General features: G+C 37.9%; 1 protein-coding gene across 2 annotated transcripts in view; it reads left to right on the top strand.

Annotated features, from left to right (window-relative positions):
• The first annotated feature begins 207 nt into the window (after positions 1 to 207).
• elfn1a (extracellular leucine-rich repeat and fibronectin type III domain containing 1a) overlaps positions 208 to 21,374 on the top strand; it is a 285,831-nt gene continuing 264,664 nt past the window's right edge. For both annotated transcript variants that reach the window (XM_062049956.1, XM_062049955.1), the window contains exon 1: positions 208 to 669. The gene's annotated coding sequence lies outside the window, so the exon portion shown is untranslated. The remainder of the gene's footprint in view (positions 670 to 21,374) is intronic.

Below are 21,374 nucleotides of genomic sequence, written 5' to 3'. Positions count from 1 at the left end.
AGCGAGCGATTATACTATATACTAAACTGTAATAATAAATCAAATTATTCGTTTTCATTTGTTTCCTTTTTCATTTTAAATCCCATTTATCGACAAGAATCGTACATGTTTACATTTTGCTCAATTATTTACTATTCAAAGGCAGACTCCCTTCTTAACATACACCTTTTGCAGACTACATCATGGTGAGCGTGGTAATTGGTGGGTGGGGCAGTAGGGGTGGAGCTAGCGCACCTACTATGCCTTTTTTAAACATTTTTACAGCCGGTTTATCTGTGTAGGAGCTTTACAACTTTGCGGAGTTGATCAAAAAAAAAAAACATAAATAGAGAGAAGACAAACGCACGTCTCTCCTGGCAGCGTGTGAGCTGGAGCTGACAGTCGCCCCCACCCACTCACACACACAAACACGCACACACTCTCTCTCACACTCACACACACACGCACACACACACACTTCCTCCCCTCCTCTCTCCCTCTCCGGTGTCTCGGCGGATAGAAAGAAGAAGCCCGAGCAGGTTCGCCGCTCAGCTGAAGCGATGGAGCCTCAGCGGCACAGGCAGCGCTGTTATTAAACACGGATCTTCCAGCGACGCCTTGACCCAACCGGGGAACACTTGGGAAGATTCTTTCCTGACAATTCGAGCATCCCCTGCCTTTATCACACAGGTAAGAACATGCTCTAATTGGACTTTGCAATGCAACAAGCGTGGCTTTTTGTTGTTGTTGTTGTTTAAAATGTGTTTTTGCCCTTAAATTGTTGCTTTTCTGTGAGTGAGCCAGATGTGTGCTGTACAAACTGGGGAAAGAAATGTGTTTTTTGGTGTGTACAGCTGGTGCACATATTGAAATACAGCATCTTACAGGGGCAACAGATAGCATTCAGCACCATGGACAGCTCCTCGCCATGGACAGCTCCTCACATGTTAAATACTACATTTTCAATTAAAAATGCTTTAAATGTCATAAAAATAAGTTATTTTGGTACTAAAAAAATTTAAATAAACAGAGTTAATTCAAATTAAAAAAATAGAAATAAATAAAATATGAGTTAAACTTTAAAAAACCCAAAAAGGGCTATTTTTTCCCATTTTTCCCCTGAGTGTTGCCTCATTAAAAGTGGGTACATTGTGATAGTTTGTAGAGAACAAGTAGAACATGATTAGCCATTGCCTGGCCTTAATCTATTCTATTAGACTGTGCGGTCATTACAGTTGGCCGTGCAGGCTCACTAAGATAAGCTGAGGATTTTGCAGCCTCTGTGCCATCTGTCTTGGAAATGCACACTCGGCCCGCACGCTACAGCCGCCGCTGACTTATGGGATGCGAAAGCCTTGAGATGGATTGATTTTCATTTCATTTTTTTTTTTTTTTTATGTATTTTTTTGGGGGCCAAAGCACATCCTGCTCAGCTCTGAGGTTAAATCTCCTTGAATGTGCCAGTCTGGAGATGAGGGGGAACAAAAAAAAAAAAAAAAAAAAGCTGACAGGATGCCAAGTTAAATACAAGCTGCACCTGCTGGTGGCTCACAAGAGCCAAAGATGTGACAAGTTTTTCTGTTTTTTTTCCAAAGCATCAATGCTAGTGCAACTTTTTGATTTATTAACAGCTGAGAGCCAAACGGGCGTTTAGAGTAGAAACTTTTGCCTCCATCTCATCGTCAATGTTGCCAAAGCCTTCTCCACACTTCCTGTCGCCCCGTCTCCCTTATCTTGATTATGCAGCTGGATGATTGAGTCAGCTATTTTGTATGCAATTTGCCTTTTGTGGAGGAGAGAGGGAGGGGAGAGATCGTGCCGAGGATACCGAGAGAGAATTACAGCTTCTCGTGAGGGTTAAGAAGAAGGGGAAAAAAAAAAAAAAAAAGAAGCCAAGGCTGCCCGGCTCGATAAATTGCTGTTTGACGGAGACGGGTACCCTGAGGGGACAGTGGTGGGTTGGGGAAACATGGCCGACCTTATTAAGTGGGAATGGCATGACACTTTTCTATGGGTGACCTGGACGGAAGTGTCGGAAACTCTTTATTTCTACATTAGAGGAACATTTTTCGGGTCCTCTGAGGGTGCACAGATAACGGGAGGGAAAAAAAGGAGTAATGCCGTTCCCTCTTCAGGAGTGAAGTGGAACTTGCCTTTCAAAGCGCTGTGCTAAATATAAATCCAGCATAATTGGTTCGCTAAAAAGCTTAAGAGAAATAATTTTTGACAGACAGCGCAGCGCGTATCAACCTAGTCACTGTAAAAAAAAACGTTTAATCAGCGCCTCTAATCAATTAACCAGGGCCTTTAATCACACGGCCAGGCCTGAAAAAGATGGAAATTAACAGCAGTGGCTGTAGGCGCCCTCCTAAATGTGTATAAGCGCCACAAGATGGCAGTATGCGTGATATATTTGACATACAGTACTGTTTACAATGTAAAAATGCTGACTGAGCACTGGCCAAAAAAAAAGATGGAAATTTGTACGAACGCCACAAGATGGCAGTATGCGTGATACACTTGACATACAGTACTGTTTACAACAGACCTGGGCAAATTAAGGCCCGGGGGCCGCATGTGGCCCGTTATGCTTTTCAATCTGGCCCAAATAAAATTTTTTTATCTTTAAGATCGAAACTGCAGCCGCCATTATGATGTGCAATGATGTTTTCTAATGACTGTAAGTCTCGAACTATATAAAGTATTTCATTGGTTGGAATCTGCGCTTTTGCATGATATACTAGTTACTATGGTCATCTAATTAGTTAGTATGGTCATCTAATTAGTTACTATGGTCATCTAAGTCAGTGGTCCCCAACCTTTTTGTACTTGCGGACCGGTCAACGCTTGAAAATGTGTCCCACGGACCGGTGGGAGGGCAAGAAATTAAAAAAAAAAAAAAAATTAAAAAAAAAAAAATTAAATCAACATAAAAACACAATAAAAACACAATTATGCTGATTTAAATAAAAATAAAAAATAATAATAATAAAAAAAAAAAATTTCTTGTGCGGCCGCGGCCTGGTACCAATCGGTCCACGGACCGGGGGTTGGGGGCCACTGATCTAAGTCACAGCAGCTCAGGGAGCGTTTCCACAGAGTGGTTCCAGAGTCATCTAATTAGTTAGTATGGTCATCTAATTAGTTACTATGGTCATCTAAGTCAGTGGTCCCCAACCTTTTTGTACTTGCGGACCGGTCAACGCTTGAAAATGTGTCCCACGGACCGGTGGGAGGGCAAGAAATTAAAAAAAAAAAAAAATTAAATCAACATAAAAACACAATAAAAACACAATTATGCTGATTTAATTTAAAAAAAAAAAAAAAAAAAAAAAATTAATTTCTTGTGCGGCCGCGGCCTGGTACCAATCGGTCCACGGCCCGGGGGTTGGGGACCACTGATCTAAGTCACAGCAGCTCAGGGAGCGTTTCCACAGAGTGGTTCCAGAGTCATCTAATTAGTTAGTATGGTCATCTAATTAGTTACTATGGTCATCTAAGTCAGTGGTCCCCAACCTTTTTGTACTTGCGGACCGGTCAACGCTTGAAAATGTGTCCCACGGACCGGTGGGAGGGCAAGAAATTAAAAAATAAAAAATAAAAATAAAAATAAAAATTATTTTTTTATTAAAAAAAAAAAATTAAATCAACATAAAAACACAATAAAAACACAAGTATGTTGATTTAATTTAAAAAAAAAAAAAAAAAAAAAAATTCTTGTGCGGCCGCGGCCTGGTACCAATCGGTCCACGGACCGGTTGGGGACCACTGATCTAAGTCACAGCAGCTCAGGGAGCATTTCCACAGAGTGGTTCCAGAGTGGCCAGCCTATAATGCAGGTGTCAGGGACAGACGCGGAAGGAGATTTTTACAACAAAGTTCTAAAACGTAGGGATGTATTAGATATATCAGATTGTAGATGTTTTTTTTTTACCCCTTCGCGTTCATATTTCGTTGTGTTTTTTGCATTTTTGTTGCGTTTCGCTTGATTGTAAGGGTTAGGGTTAAGTAGTGGGACGTTCATATGTTGTCAATATTCCGTGTTTTATCGTTCATAGTTAATATTGTAAATCCCACATTCTTTATTTTCATGTACATTCTGGGTGTCTCATTCAGTAAAAAAATGTAAAATTCCATTACGTTTAAGGCGGTCTGTCATAACGTTTTTAGCATTCAGTCAGACATTATTGTGAGGTTTTGTATTTGTGTTCCTAAAGATAGATATACCGGCCCCCAGACACATTTTTTTCTCAAAATGTGGCCCCCGAGTCAAAATAATTGCCCAGGCCTGGTTTACAATGTAAAAATGCTGATTGAGCACTTGCCAAAAAAAAAAAGATGGAAATTAACAGCACACTGCAAAAACTGAAATCTAAGTAAGATTAAATATCTCAAATAAGGGTGATATTTGCTTATTTTCTGTCTGATAAGATCATTCTTCTCACTAAGCAGATTTTATGTTAGAGTGTTTTACTTGTTTTAAGGGTGTTTTGGTCCTAAATGATCTCAGTAAGATATTACAGCTTGTTGCTGAGATTTGATGACCTATATTGAGTAAAACATGCTTGAAACTAGAATATCAACTGTTGCAAAGCTGTGTCATCAACACTCACAAGTATAAAACTACTTTTTTTTTAAATAATAATTTCTTATTTCAAGCATGAAATAAAAAATCATGACATAATTTTGTCTCATAATTAAAACAGATGACAGCCAAATGGACTTTGCTGTTTTATTTCCAATGAAACAATAGAAAAGATGTACTCATATAGTAGTACGGTTGGCACAGTACAGTAAACTGACAGTTAATATTTAAACATTTAACATTTCAAACAATTTTGAACAGAAATAGTTCATGCACATTCAGATAAATTCTTCAAAATGACAATTAAAAAAATTGTTCGGGGGCCGGGCTGTAATATATATATATATATATATATATATATATATATATATATATATATATATATATATATATATATATATATATATATATATATATATATATATATATATATATATATATATATATATATATATATATATATATATATATATATATACACACACATATTCCTTGCACACTAATTGACTGAAAGAGCACGCACTTGGCGCGATGATGTCATTTTATCGATGGGAAAATGCAAGCAATGTAATGCCGAGCGCATATCATTATGTCAAGATAATGGCACCAGCACCTACTTCATTTAAGAATATTTTTCAACATATTGAGCAAAAAGGTCTCATATTAGTTTTTTCTACCAAGAAAAGTGCACTTGTTAATAGTGAGAATATACTTATTTTAAGGTATTTTTGGGTTCATTGAGGTTAGCTAATTATTCTTCCGCACCGTTGCGCACTACTTTGCCCCCCTTAACATGCTTCAAAACTCACCAAATTTGACACACCCATAGAAAAACTGTGACAGCCCACTTTAGTGAAAAAACCTAACCCCAAAAATCATTTTACTTGTTTTGGAAAGTCTTGACAAGCCAAATTTGCTTTGTTCTATTGGCAGATAATTGTGCTTAGTTCAATGGTTGAAATCCGCGCTTAGGGATGATATACTAGTTACTATGGTAATCTAATTAGTTACTACGGTCATCTAATTAGTTACTATGGTAATCTGCGTCACAGCAGCTCAGACGAGGCACCAAGCAGTGTGGGCGGGAAGCGATTCCACAGACGCGGAAGGAGATTTTCACAACAAAGTTCTAAAGCTTAGTGATATATAGAATAGAATAAAATAGAATAGAAAGTACTTCATTGATCCCTGGGGGGAATTCAGCAAATATCAGATGTATCAGATATTAGGTGGGTTTATTTTGTACCCTTCGCGTTCATATTTCACTGTTTGTTGCATTTTTGTTGCGTTTCACTTGATTGTAAAATATGTCGAAATATTTTGTCAATATTCAGTGTTTTATCGTTCATAGAAAATTTTAAAATTCCTATTACGTTTTTTTAAGGCGGTCTGTCATAACGTTTTTAGCATTCAATCAGACATTATTGGGAGGTTTTGTATTAGTGTTCCTAAAAATAGATATTCTCTAAATGTGGCCCCCGAGACAAAATAATTGCCCAGGCCTGGTTTACAACGTAATACTGCTGACTGAGCACTTTTCTCCCTTAGCGCTCGCACAACATTGGTTGTGTTGCTGCTCCGTAACACGCCTGCTCGTTATTGAAGTTCAAAATTAATATTAACATAACTTCGATTTAAAGCAGAATTAAGAACAATCTTGCCACTGTCATGTCTGTGTTGATCATGTTTTTGTTTGGCCATGTTCTGTTTGTTTTTTGGACACTTTCTTAGTTCCTGGTTGTTCACTCCCTTGTTTTGTTTCCATAGCAACTAGGGATGTCCGATAATGGCTTTTTGCCGATATCCGATATGCCGATATTGTCCAACTCTTTAATTACCAATACCGATATCAACCGATACCAATATCAACCGATATATACAGTCGTGGAACTAACACATTATTATGCCTAATTTGGACAACCAGGTATGGTGAAGATAAGGTACTTTTTAAAAAAAATGAGTCAAATAAAATAAGATAAATAAATTAAAAACATTTTCTTGAATAAAAAAGAAAGTAAAACAATATAAAAACAGTTACATAGAAACTAGTAATTAATGAAAATTTGTAAAATTAACTGTTAAAGGTTAGTACTATTAGTGGACCAGCAGCACTCACAATCATGTGTGCTTACGGACTGTATCCCTTGCAGACTGTATTGATATATATTGATATATAATGTAGGAACCAGAATATTAATAACAGAAAGAAACAACCCTTTTGTGTGAATGCTAATTGTAAGTGTATCTTGTGTTTTTTATGTGGATTTAATAAAAAAAACAAAAAACAAAAAAAAACAAAAACGATACTGATAATAAAAAAACCGATGCCGATAATTTCCGATATTACATTTTAACGCATTTATCGGCCGATAATATCGGCATACCGATATTACATCTCTAATAGCAACCCATTAGTTTTCACCTGTCATGTCACGCACCTGTTTCACGTTTTGAGTCACGCACCTGGTGTTAATCATGTCGGTGTTATTTAAGCCTTTCTTTCTGATCACTCGAGCTGCCTGCATTCTGTCAAGTGGGGGGGGAGGGGGGGGTCGCAGCTCGCTGCGCGGTTGTTCTTCCAGTGCAAAGACGGCTCCGGACGACAGCGTGAAGGTAGGCTTGGATTTATTATACATAAATCACTCAAACTACCAGAAACATAAATAACTCAAACTACCACAAACTTACTTGACATGAACAAGACGTAACCCAGGGGTCACCAACCTTTTTGAAACCAAGAGCTACTTCTTGGGTAGTGATTAATGCGAAGGGCTACCAGTTTGATACACACTTAAATAAATTGCCAGAAATAGCCAATTTGCTCAATTTACCTGTAACTCTATGTTATTATTAATAATTATTGATATTTACACTTAATTGAACGGTTTAAAAGAGGAGAAAACACAAAAAAAATGACAATTAAATTTTGAAACATAGTTAATCTTCAATTTCGACTCTTTAAAATTCAAAATTCAACCGAAGAAAAGAAGAGCAAAACTAGCTAATTCGAATCTTTATGAAAAAATTAAAAAAAGGAATTTATGGAACATCATTAGTAATTTTTCCTGATTAAGATGAATTTTAGAATTTTGATGACATGTTTTAAATAGGTTAAAATCCAATCTACGCTTTGTTAGAATATATAACAAATTGGACCAAGCTATATTTCTAACAAAGACAAATCATTATTTCTTCTAGATTTTCCTGAATAAAATTTTTAAAAGAAATTCAAAAGACTTTGAAATAAGATTTAAATTTAATTCTACAGATTTTCTAGATTTGCCAGAATACATTTTTTGAATTTTAATCATAATAACTTTGAAGAAATATTTCACAAATATTCTTCGTCGAAAAAACAAATTAAAATGTATTTATTATTCTTTACAATAAAAAAAAAATACATTTACTTGAACATTGATTTAAATTGTCACGAAAGAAGAGGAAGGAATTTAAAAGGTAAAAAGGTATAGGTGTTTAAAAATCCTAAAATCCTTTTTAAGGTTGTATTTTTTCTCTAAAATTGTCTTTCTGAAAGTTATAAGAAGCAAAGTAAAAAAAAAAATGAATTTATTTAAACAAGTGAAGACCAAGTCTTTCAAATATTTTCTCAGATTTTCAAATTCTATTTGAGTTTTGTCTCTCTTAGAATTAAAAATGTCGGGCAAAGCGAGACCAGCTTGCTAGTAAATAAATAAAATTTAAAAAATAGAGGCAGCTCACTGATAAGTGCTGCTATTTGAGCTATTTTTAGAACAGGCCAGCGGGCTACTCATCTGGTCCTTACGGGCGACCTGGTGCCCGCGGGCACCGCGTTGGTGAACCCTGACGTAACCAGTATGACAGAAGTACAATGCAGGCAGAACGAGTGATCAGAAAGAAAGGCTTAAATAACACCGACATGATTAACAACAGGTGCGTGACTCCAAACGTGAAACAGGTGCGTGACATGACGGGTGAAAACTAATGGGTTGCTATGGAAACAAAACGAGGGAGTGAACAACCAGGAACTAAGAAAGTGTCCAAAAAACAAACAGAACATGGCCAAACAAAAACATGATCAACACAGACATGACAGCCACAAGCTAATCAAGTCTTAATAATGTCTTAAAAAAGAACAAATACAAATTTGGATCATTTTCGTGTGCTAGTAGCTGTCCTGGCTGGTCCACCGAGAAAGAAACAATGACATAGTGTTGCTTTAAATCACACACAAAGTCTCCTAGTTTGAGGGTTTCTGTCACCAAAGGAAGGCAAAAGCCTTGGGATGTTTACAGGAAGTGGAAATGGAAAGACTTCCATTCTCATCGAAGACCTTGGCAGCATGTTAGTAAACATCTTCACCTATTTGTGAGAGCATCTTTAGGTATATCCCCTGCACACGACTACCTCAAAGTATCAACACGGTGATAGTATGACAGACTGTTTCCATACAACCAGGGGCTGGAGCAAAGCTCTTATTTTGGAGGAGCAGACTTGACACTGTTTTTGCTTGATCGTGTCCTTTCTTGTTGTCCTCGTCCACTTCCTGTTTTTGCCATGCTTAACTCCGCCTCTGCTCTGAACGCCGGTTCCTCAACTGTTCCCCGATTGGCAATCGGCAGGCTCAGCTGGCTTTGGTTGCCAATCAGGAGGGACGACGCCGATTTATCGCCGTTGGTGTGGCTTCACGGTCACGTGGTACACCACCATTGGCGTTGTTAGGCCTATTTTAGGGGGGCTCAAGCCCCCCTAAAATGTTCTTAAGACCCCCTAAATAATTTGGTGTTAAAAAAAAACAATCTTTTTTTTTTTTTTTTTTTAAATACATGTCGACATATTCATTATAAAGTGGCCCGAATATGAGTTTATATAAATAATCATATAACCTGTCATTATTCACTCAGTTTCCCCTCACTTCATAGCGTAAGGTAGAGAGCCCCTTTAGTGCGTCGGTATTCAATCCATTCCACTTGTTCATACAGAAAATGCCCACATCACTCAAAATCCCGTCCGCATTTTCTCTGCGACCTTGTTTGCGGTCCTGCAGGTGTACAAAGCACATTTGCACACAGCACTGCAGAACAAGAACCTTGTGTCTGCAATTGTAAATCATTTAGTTTTTAAGTTTTGTGTTTCTTGTAGAATCTACATAAAGTAATATACATTAGACTATTGTTAAAATAATGAAAAAAACATCATTAAATATATTTGTTTTATTGTATTGTTACATTAATAGCTGTTGTATTATTATAGGATGGCTTGTTAAACATTTCATAGGATTTTCAGAGGGTGGAAAAACCAAGACATTTAATATAAAATGTAAAATGAATAAATACATAAAAAGAAAAAGAAAAAAAAATGGTTGCATTTTTTTATTTCGTCCCGTGCATTTTTTTTGACCATTTCCGGGACGACGGGACTACATTAATCTCAAGCCCTGGAAGTTACATTTTATTGTTTGCATTATTTGTTTCAGCATTGCACTTTGAAGATGGTCCCTCAGCTCTTTGACAGCTTTGGCTCTTTTTCAGTTTAGCAGACTAAGTCTTTCTTATTTACAGTATATATAAATGTTTCTCATTTTGTATTCAGACTTCCATATATTTAATTTCCTTAACGGCTTGCCATAATATATATATATATATATATATATATATATATATATATATATATATATATATATATATATATATATATATATATATATATATATATATATATATATATATATATATATATTATATACAAGCCAAATTATCCAGATATTACTTTAATTCAAGTAATTAAGTAATATTTCCAGGGCTTGAATTTACAACCATTTTAGTCACATATGTGCCCAAAATGTAATATGTGCAACTTCAAAATATTTGGGAACAAACAATTGTATTGTGAGCGAAAGTGGTGGCATTAGCCTCTATGTTGTGAATGAATAACATAGAGGCTAATGCCACCACTTTCATTGTGTTTCAGTGTATCTTGAAGGATCATGCAAGTCATTGTTTCTTGTTGATGCTGTAAACAAAATGTCACTGTGCAAACCCATGTTTGTTGTTGTACTGAACACAGATTGAAAATAAACAGACTGAAATAATATTAATAACAATGAATAATTTCTATGTCTTTGTTAGCCGTTTGTGAAGTTTTGTGCTCGTGCGCTACGTTCGCTCGCATCCTGTGCATCTCCTGGGGGCTAAGCCCCCCCTGTCCTTAAAAGCTAGTGACGCCCCTGTACACGACCATGTTTTGCAGATTAATATTACTATATTATTATTATTATTATTAACAGTTGCCTTTCCTATCATTCATCCACGTCTGCTGAGCAAACTTCACACGTTGCCAGCGCGGGTCGATTCATCGAGTAGTCTGATGATGATTTTTGTGTGAGGTCTGCAAAGCAAGTAGAGTTGCTCTTTGTTATGGAGACAGAGGAGCGTCTCTTCTTATTAATCGGATTTTTTTTTTATCTACTGCTTGCAGCTTTTATTAGAAAGTCTCCTGCTTCTTTTGGAATGTTAAGTTGCAGTCGATAGTGTGCCGCCTTCAGGCGAAATGGTGGGCAGAAATATTATGGGCCTGCCGCAATGCCGCCGTCCATTCACATGCTGCAAGCAGCAGTGAATGGATGCTTGCAATGCAAGCAACCCACATTATTATTGCCCATACTTCACAGTTGATTATTATGGGCCTGCTGAAATGCAAAGAGCCCATATTACTATTGCTCATACTTCACAGTTTATTACTATGGGCCTGCTGAAATGCAAGCAGCCCACATTATTATTGCTCATACTTCACAGTTTGTTATTATGGTTGTTCATACTTCAGTTTATTATTAGGGGCCTGCTGCTACGCAAGCAGCCCACATTATTATTGCTCATACTTCAGTTTATTATGGGCCTGCTGCAATGCAAACAGCCCACATTATTATTGCGCATACTTCAAAGTTTGTTATTATGGGCCTGCTGAAATGCAAGCAGTCCACATTATTATTGCTCATACTTCAGTTTGTTATTATGGGCCCGCTGCAATGCAAGCAACCCACATTATTATTGCTCATACTTCAGTTTGTTATTATGGGCCTGCTGAAATGCAAGCAGCCCATATTACTATTGCTCATACTTCAGTTTATTATTATGGGCCTGCTGCAATGCAAGCAACCCACATTATTATTGCTCATACTTCACAGTTTATTGTTATTATGGGCCTGCTGCTACGCAAGCAGCCCACATTATTATTGCTCATACTTCAGTTTGTTATTATGGGCCTGCTGCATTGCAAACAGCCCACATTATTATTGTGCATACTTCAAAGTTTGTTATTATGGGCCTGCTGAAATGCAAGCACTCCACATTATTATTGCTCATACTTCACAGTTTGTTATTATGGGCCCGCTGAAATGCAAGCAACCCACATTATTATTGCTCATACTTCAGTTTGTTATTATGGGCCTGCTGAAATGAAAGCAGCCCATATTACTATTGCTCATACTTCAGTTTATTATTATGGGCCTGCTGCAATGCAAGCAACCCACATTATTATTGCTCATACTTCACAGTTTATTGTTATTATGGGCCTGCTGCTATGCAAGCAGCCCACATTATTATTGCTCATACTTCAGTTTGTTATTATGGGCCTGCTGCAATGCAAGCAGCCCACATTATTATTGCTCATACTTCAGTTTGTTGTTATGGGCCTGCTGCAATGCAAGCAGCCCACACTATTATTGCTCATACTTCAATTTATTATTATGGGCCTGCTGCAATGCAAGCACCCCCCATTAGTATTGCTCATACTTCACAGTGTATTATTATGGGCCTGGTACAATGCAAGCAGCCCACATTATTGCTCATACTTCACAGTTTGTTATTATGGGCCTGCTGCAATGCAAGCAGCCCACATTATTATTCCTCATACTTCATCGTTTATTATTATGGGCCTGCTGCAATGCAAGCAGCTCACATTATTATTGCTCATACTTTACAGTTTATTATTTTTCATCCTATTATTATAGTCCCCCACATTCCTCCAAAGTGCTAACTTTTTTTTGTGGGAATTTCACGCTTCTCTTTTTGTCTATTCGCAGACATACACCTTACAGTCATAAAACTTGGTATTTGAAACATGCTAACTGTATGCATGTTTACGTTAGCATGCTCGCATGCTAACATTAAAGTGCTAGCTTTTTGAGCTAATTTTGCAACCGTTTACCCTAGAGTCATGTAAGTTGGTATGCGACACTTTTTAACTGTTAGAGTGCTAACTTTAGCATGCTAGCACACTCACATTGAAGTGCTAACTTTTTAGCTACCTTTATGCTTTTTTCTCCCTTATTACACAGCCATACACCTTACAGTCATATAACTTGGTATGTGACACGTGCTAACCGTTAGCATGTTTACGTTAGCATGCTAACATTAATGTGCTAACTTTTTGAGCTAATTTTGCAACCGTTTACCCGAGAGTCATATAACTTGGTATGTGACAGCTGTTAACTGTTAGTGTGCTAACGTTAGCATGCTAGCACACTGATTTGTGATGGTCAAAGATCTTCAAACTTAACAAAAACCCCGGTAGCAAAATCGGAGCCTTTTTTCTTTGCATCCTCTCCCATTGACAGGAGATTAATTATGTATAGTGTTTGAACATTTTGTCATAATATCCACAAAGTGAGCAGGTTGTGTTATGTGTTACCCTGTGTGTTGACCTTCTATGTTGATTTCAGTTTGCGCCATGAGTGGAAAAGATTTTGTGGAATGGAATAAGTAGGGCAGCACGGTGTTAGTGCGTGTGCCTCACAATATGAAGGTCCTGGGTTTGATCCCCAGGCTCGGGGTCTTTCCGCGTGGAGTTTGCATGTTCTCCCCGTGACTGCGCGGGCAGGATTAAATAAGCTCTGCTTCTTCCTGCTCCTTTTCGAACATGTTGAAAATAGAAACTGGACATTGTGATGTATCATGTGGTAATTGTATGCATGTTCGAAATAAACTCAAACCATAACCGTGGCGTGCTTAGCTGTTGAGTAGCTGCCAGCTCCTAATCGCCTCCCATGTTCGCCTTCTGTGAATGACATCACTAAAATAGAAGACCAACGTTGTGTGTTTAGTGGATAACTATCTGGGATATAATCTGTGATATTTCTACCTGAATACATGCTTATGATATTCTGTACAAGTCTTCATATTGCTACATGACTATTAATTAATAAAATGTAATATTGAACCTGCTAATTATTCTGTAGTTGAAGACTCGACCAGAACGTGTTATAAAAAGAATTTACGCAATATTTCAGCCAGCCAGAAAATGCCCCCCACCCCATATTCCTAGTATTTCATTAGGTGCAAATATCACAGACTAACATGACAAAACCTCGTAATGTAAGACATTTTTGTTTTGATAATGTCAGGGTTGCCCCTAAATTGCCAAAATACTGGTGGTGGGCGTGGTTACGGACCTGGTCGATATTCATTCATTCATGTATTCATTTGACAGGGACAGTACAATTAAACATTGCTACCCATAGGTAACTGATGTCAAAGAACATAAAACCTATAGCCACAGGCTAATTTGCAACCCTTGTCCCTGGTTAGGCTTTTTAAAAAAAGATGAGGAAAGTGCAAAACACTTTCAAAATGATTAAGACAAGTGCAAAAATAAAAACACATGAAAATAATTGGCCCCATTCGTCCATTACTACACCCAGTTCTAGTGCTCATGTGGCCACTAAGGCCTTTAAAAGGCTTAGTGTCCACATGCGTGGACAGCACCTTTTTTTGCTCTTATTTCCAAAATTGTGTACACTACTGAATTGGGGTCTTATGGCGGCTTATGTGGAGACTTATACTGCCATCTGCTGGTGTCAGAAGAGTATAACATACAATGGAATTTGGGGAAAAAAAGGGTAAAAACAAGAATTAGCATGTCACTAAACATGACGTACACGTTTGTGTACTTATGGACTTAAGTACATCATATAAAAATATGATTCTTAGTTTTTATTCTAATTAGGGTCCAATAAGCCCAAATAGCAAAGACAAATAAAAAAAAAGCATGTAAACAAACAACATGGGTCTTAAGAGGTTTTAATCAAGCCACTTTTTCAGTTTTGTGGAGAAAAGTTTAATGTCCGACTGTGACTTTAACTCCAGTGGCAAAAAGTCGACGTATGTTCTTTAAAAAGGCCCATAAAATTGAACATACATTCAAAACAAATCTGTTATTATGTATAGTATTAACATACATTATTCTCACATAACATGTTGTTCTATTTTTAAATTGTTGCTGCTTATTGTACGATGTACTTTGTTGAGAATTAATTCATTATTATTATTTAGTCCACTTTTTCTTTAATAAAAACGACTGGCAACAAATTTAGCATCTATTTTTGGTGTTATTGGGGACTGTACTCGTGTTTAGAGACTCTAATTAGATTCTGTCACGCCATGTCCGTGATAAAAAACGAGGTGCAGAGATCCTGAAATCACACTCGCTTCGCGTTGCTGGGAGGCTTTCGCTCATTAAAAGCCGCCAGTGTCATCTTAGGGCCCAAGCTGTTTGTTTACATGCTTTTTTTAAATTTCTCTTTGCTATTTGGGCTTTGTGGAGGGAGGCGTGGCCAGCGCTGCCTGCGGGAGTGGAGGTCACCACCCCTGTCCAAGGTGCTGAGGACAGCGCACCGACAGACAGGGGCGGGTCAGTGTTGGCTTCGAAACACAGCTGAACAGGTGATTAGATTTCCCAGGTGGTACGAGTTGTCTAATCACCTGTTGTCTTTAACAGTAGCGGCCGAGAACAGGGAGAGTGAGGACTTGGAGAGACTGAAAAGTCCTGCATATCTGAAAAGATTATTGATGAGCTTATTGAGGAACATTAAAACTTTGTTCAAATCTACACACCTGACTCCTGTAACGGGTGTAGCAGGGGAACCGCTAGGAAGCGACTCCTACAGGCTTATTGGACCCTAATTAAAATAAAAACTAAGAATCATCTTTTGATATGATGTACTTAGTCCATGAGTCCACAAACGTGTACTTCATGTTTAGTGGCATGCTAATTCTTATTTTTACACTTTTTTTTCTCCAAATTCCATTGTATGTTATACTCTTCTGACACCACCAGATGGCAGTATAAGTGTCCACATAAGTGGCCATAAGACCCCAATTAAGTAGTGTACACAATTTTGGAAATAAGAGCTAAAAGGTGCTGTACACGCATGTGGCCACTAAGCTTTTAGAGGTTTTTAAAGTACATCCACAACGCGGACATGCTGCCTCCTATCCAGATATCCACAAATTGTGTTATGTGTGACCATGTCTGTTGGGATTTTGTTTTGGTCCGACTTTATTTTATTTATTTTTTTGGCACTATGACTAGGGAAGGTTGTTTGCATCGGGCCATACAAGTAAATGCCGCAATGCATTGTAAATGGTCATAGACCTGCATTACAAATGATGGCGAAAAAGTAACTTTTAAAAAAATGAATTGAAATCTCCCTGCAACCGTTTTAAACTCCCCTAATTGAAGATGTGGACGGGCCGTAGTTTGAACGCCACTGCTTTAAAAGCATCTACAATAAAATACATCAGGAGGTTGCATAAAGCCACAACTGCTAATGCTACTTAGACACTAAAGTGGTTATTTGCTTTGGTAGACAGTGTACCTAATTGCAGTCAAAGGGTCCAAAACCTGAACCCCAATTAAACAAAGCATCTTAGTGTCAGAAAAATGGTATGTCAATTATCAAAAAACTTTCCGTTCTCTGAGTTCCCAATGAACAGACAAGAGGCTGTCTTTGTTGCACCAAGCAAAGGCTTGGAAATTTCCATTGTGTTTGATTGATTGATTGATTGAGACTTTTATTAGTAGGTTGCACAGTGAAGTACATATTCCGTACAATTGACCACTAAATGGTAACACCCGAATACGTTTTTCAACTTGTTTAAGTCGGGGTCCACTTAAATTGATTCATGATACAGATATATACTATCATATATACTATCATCATAATACAGTCATCACACAAGATAATCACATTGAATTATTTACATTATTTACAATCAGGGGTGTGGAGGTGGGGGGGGGGGTATGGACATCAAGTAGTGGACATAGAGAGAGAGAGAGAGAGAGAGAGAGAGAGAGATCAGAAGGCATAAGAAAAAGAAAAAGTATCTGCATTTGATTGTTTACATTTGATTATTAGCAATCCGGGGAGGGTGTTAGTTTAGGGTTGTAGCTGCCTGGAGGTGAACTTTTATTGCGGTTTTGAAGGAGGATAGAGATGCCCTTTCTTTTATACCTGTTGGGAGCGCATTCCACATTGATGTGGCATAGAAAGAGAATGAGTTAAGACCTTTGTTAGTTCGGAATCTGGGTTTAACGTGATTAGTGGAGCACCCCCTGGTGTTGTGGTTATGGCGGTCATTTACGTTAAGGAAGTAGTTTGACATGTACTTCGGTATCAGGGAGGTGTAGCGGATTTTATAGACTAGGCTCAGTGCAAGTTGTTTAACTCTGTCCTCCACCTTGAGCCAGCCCACTTTAGAGAAGTGGGTAGGAGTGAGGTGGGATCTGGGGTGGAGGTCTAGAAGTAACCTGACTAGCTTGTTCTGAGATGTTTGGAGTTTAGATTTGAGGGTTTTGGAGGTGCTAGGGTACCAGGAGGTGCATGCGTAATCGAAAAAGGGTTGAACGAGAGTTCCCGCCAGAATCCTCAAGGTGCTTTTGTTGACCAGAGAGGAAATTCTGTAGAGAAATCTCGTTCGTTGGTTAACCTTTTTGATTACCTTGGTTGCCACTTTATCACAGGAAAGGTTAGCCTCTAGAATGGAACCTAGGTAGGTGACCTCATCTTTCCTGGTGATGACACTGTCACCTACTTTTATGGTGAAGTCATTGACTTTCTTAAGTTTGATGTGGGACGGGAGGAGACGGGAGAGGGGTTATCTATTGTCATCGAAGACCTGCTCAAGCTGAATCCAGGACGAGCCCAAGCCCGAGGCATCTTTTTTCTTTTGTTTTCAATGTGACCAAAAACAAGAGCTGTTTACATACCCCCCCATTCCTTTGGAAGCAGGGAGTGTCCAAATAAAGGAGGAGACGGAAACCTTTTTCGTCAGAGCGTGGGTGACACTGGAAGAGGTTACAGGTTGACACGTTTCTCCTCAATTGAGTCAAAATTTCATTCTGTCTCTGTTTAATTCTTTGCCTCTTGTCTTGTTTAATAGATGTCATCAGTGTTTGAACCTGACACTTAGCATTATTATAAAACATGTCATAACATTAATTAAACAAATACAAAAAATATGCTACGACAAAAAATAATCGCCTCCTACGCCCTTTCGCATTCCCTCTGTGGCTCATTTCCCGACTTTCCTGCCATCCTCTGCCGAGCGAGGCTTAAACAAAAAAAAAAATAGGGACAATCCGGAGAGCTCGATGAAGCGCACCGACGTCCCCGCATGGGACGCAACAACAGCTTAGTCAAACGGCGGCGGCGAAGAAGAGAAGAAGTGTTGCGCTTTGAAAGTATGGCGTGCGGTCGCAGCATATGTCTCCCAGCACGGGTCCCTTTACACATTGTTAGTCGGAGAACAACAACAACAACAGTCGCCCGCTCGGCACGGGAGTCATGAGTCAACAAGTACAGTGCGTGTACGACTCGTCAATCACTTCATTAATTACACCCCTTGGCGTCTTTGGTTTGGTTTAATGCTGGTCCATTTGATGTCTAATTCTCTTCATGCGTACGATACTAAATTGTATAAAAAAATGGTTTGATATTAATATATGGAAGTAGAATTGTCTCACATCAATTTATATATATACTGTGTATCAATATGATATTAATACATATGCATACAAATAGAAATACAAATGTGATATACAAATAAATAAATTGTATCAATACACGCGTATTTGTAAATATATTTTTGAGATTTGAAAATATATACAAATACAATTTATTAATATAAAAATGTGACATACAAATAAATCAAGATGGTTGATTCGAGTGGAAGTGGAAGGCAAATAATTTTACAAGATCTAGTTTCTCTTTAAATATCCTTCTTGAAAATGGCCTCGCAAATATATGCCACCGACTCAACGTTTTGCTCTCATTCTTTGCGGGTTTAAAAAGTGAGAACCGCTGATTTCTCCGCTGGCCGGGTATGGCTCCGGTGCTGTCACGCCAAATTTATTCCCCCTACAAAAACCTTCCCCACCCCCCCAATTACTCATTTCCTCTTATGTCATTTCCTCTTACGATAGCACTTCGACTTTGACTGCCCGTCGCTGGAAGGATACTTGTTTTTAAATTTTTTTTAAATTTTTTTATAATATAGCGTTAACAAAACGTCTGTATTAATCGGACAAATTAACTTGAGGATATTCCTGACTGCACATTCGACTCGTGGACATATGCGGAAATGAATAACAGTGTACAATAAGTTAATTCATTATCAATCAACACGATCAAACTTTATTAAAACTAAATGTATTCGTTTAATTCAGTTTTTTTTAGTTCTCTGTGTAAGTGAACTAAATTAAAATGACATTTATGTGAACTGACTTTTTTTTTAGTTTCATTCGTTGTTTTTACGTCAGCACTCATGTTTCCCATAAATCGTGTTACTTTGGGAATGCATATGTGAACAAATACTCATTGCACATTTGACTACCGTACAGGACGGAGAATTAAACGATTTGTGATCCGGGGGGGGGGGGTTTGTAGGGGGAAGAAATTTGGCGTGACAGCGCCACTTTCATAAATCACATCCTGTGATTGGATACGCAGTTGGGAGTGACAAGTGAGTATCCAATCACAGCCACGTTTAACGTGAGGCTACCTAGATAGGCTACAGTCAACAACTCGTAATCTGATTGGCTATCGCAAATGTCTATACACTACACTGCACAGCCGCTGCTAATGTTTATTCATACAAATAAACGTGTATTTGTAAATATATTTTTGAGATTTGAATATAAATATGCTTGACTTTGTATTTCTGTTGAATTTACATATGTGGATCGCTTTTTCGCTTTTGTGTCGATGAGACATTCCTACCACAAACCAGATGCACAAATAAATGTGACCTACACACTCCCCTGAATAACCAGCAGGGGGCACTGCAGCCAGAGCCACACATTGCACTGATAAGAGATCAGTATCTACATCGGGACAAGGTCATTAAACGGCATTGATACAAGAAAATAAGCAGCTAGCACGGTCTTTCAGATTAACTGGATAAATTAACATTAGCTAATAAAACTCTAACATTAGCTAGCTCAGGCCCGTTGTGCGTTCCCTCTGTAAAGACCGAGATTGTTTTTGTGCAGAGAACTCCTGGCATTTTGCACATAATGCATATAACGCTCTGTGACCCAGACCGCTCTGGCTGCAGTGCCCTCTGCTCCCATGTTCTGCCCACTTGGGAGTAGATTTTTTCCGATCTAAAATGAGTTTGACATCCCTGTTTCAAGTGTTGTGCGAGCATCCAAATGTTTTAAATTACAATTTCCCCTAAGGTTATATTTCTCCTCTTTTGTTGAGAAGAATTGTTGTACATTCTTGCTTAGCAGGTTATAGTTTGCTTTGTGCATAATTTTAGCTGTTTGCAAATGCACCAAATCGTTGAATTTCAATATTTGTGATTCGATAAATAAAGGGTTTGTATGTTCTCTACATCCAACATTATCTATTATTTTTTGTAAGACAGTTAGTCAATGAATTGCACATTTGTAGTTGTTTCTCCATATTTCTACACGATAACTCAGATATGTATGATCCAGTAACTACTTGGTATCGGATCGATACCCAAATTTATGGTATCATCCAAAACTAATGTAAAGTATCAAACAACAGAAAAATAACTGATTATTACATTTTAACAGAAGTGTAGATAGAACATGTTGAAACAGAAAATAACCAGATATTAACAGTAAATGAACAAGTGGATTAATAATCAATTTTTACAGTTTGTCCCTCATAATGTTGACAAAATAATAGAATGATAAATGACACAATATCTTACTGTATACGTCAGCAGACTAATTAGGAGCCTTTGTTTGTTTACTTACTACAAAAAGATAAGTTGTCTAGTATGTTCACAATTGTATTTAAGGACTTAACTGCAATAATAAACATATGTTTAATGTACCCTAGAATTTTTGTTAAAATAAAGCCAATAATGCAATTTTTTTGTGGTCCCTTTTTATTTAGAAAAGTAACGAAAAGTACCGAAATAATTTTAGTACCGGTACCAAAATATTGGTATCGTTACAACTAGAGATGTCCGATAATGGCTTTTTTGCCGATATCCGATATTCCCCAACTCTTAATTACCGATTCCGATATCAACCGATACGATATATACAGTCGTGGAATAAACACATCATTATGCCTAATTTTGTTGTGACGCCCCGCTGGATGCATTAAACAATGTAACAAGGTTTTCCAAAAATAAATCAACTCAAGTTATGGAAAAAAAAATGCCAACATGGCACTGCCATATTTATTATTGAAGTCACAAAGTGCATTATTTTTTTTAAACATGCCTCAAAACAGCAGCTTGGAATTTGGGACATGCTCTCCCTGGGAATGCACGAGGAGGTTGAGGTGGGGGCGGATGATAGCGGGGGGGGGGTCTATATTGTAGCCTCCCGGAAGAGTTAGTACTGCAAGGGATTCTGGGTATTTGTTCTCCCGAAATGGGTTTGTCATTCTTGTTTGGTGTGGGTTCACAGCGTGGCGCATATTTGTAACAGTGTTAAAGTTGTTTATACGGTCACCCTCAGTGTGACCTGTATGGCTGTTGACCAAGTATGCGTTTGCATTCACTTG

The sequence above is a fragment of the Entelurus aequoreus genome, linkage group LG06 (assembly GCF_033978785.1).
Source record: "Entelurus aequoreus isolate RoL-2023_Sb linkage group LG06, RoL_Eaeq_v1.1, whole genome shotgun sequence".
NCBI lineage: Eukaryota > Metazoa > Chordata > Actinopteri > Syngnathiformes > Syngnathidae > Entelurus > Entelurus aequoreus.
Note: the sequence above shows the minus strand (reverse complement) of the source record. Positions and strands in the feature narration are given on the sequence as shown.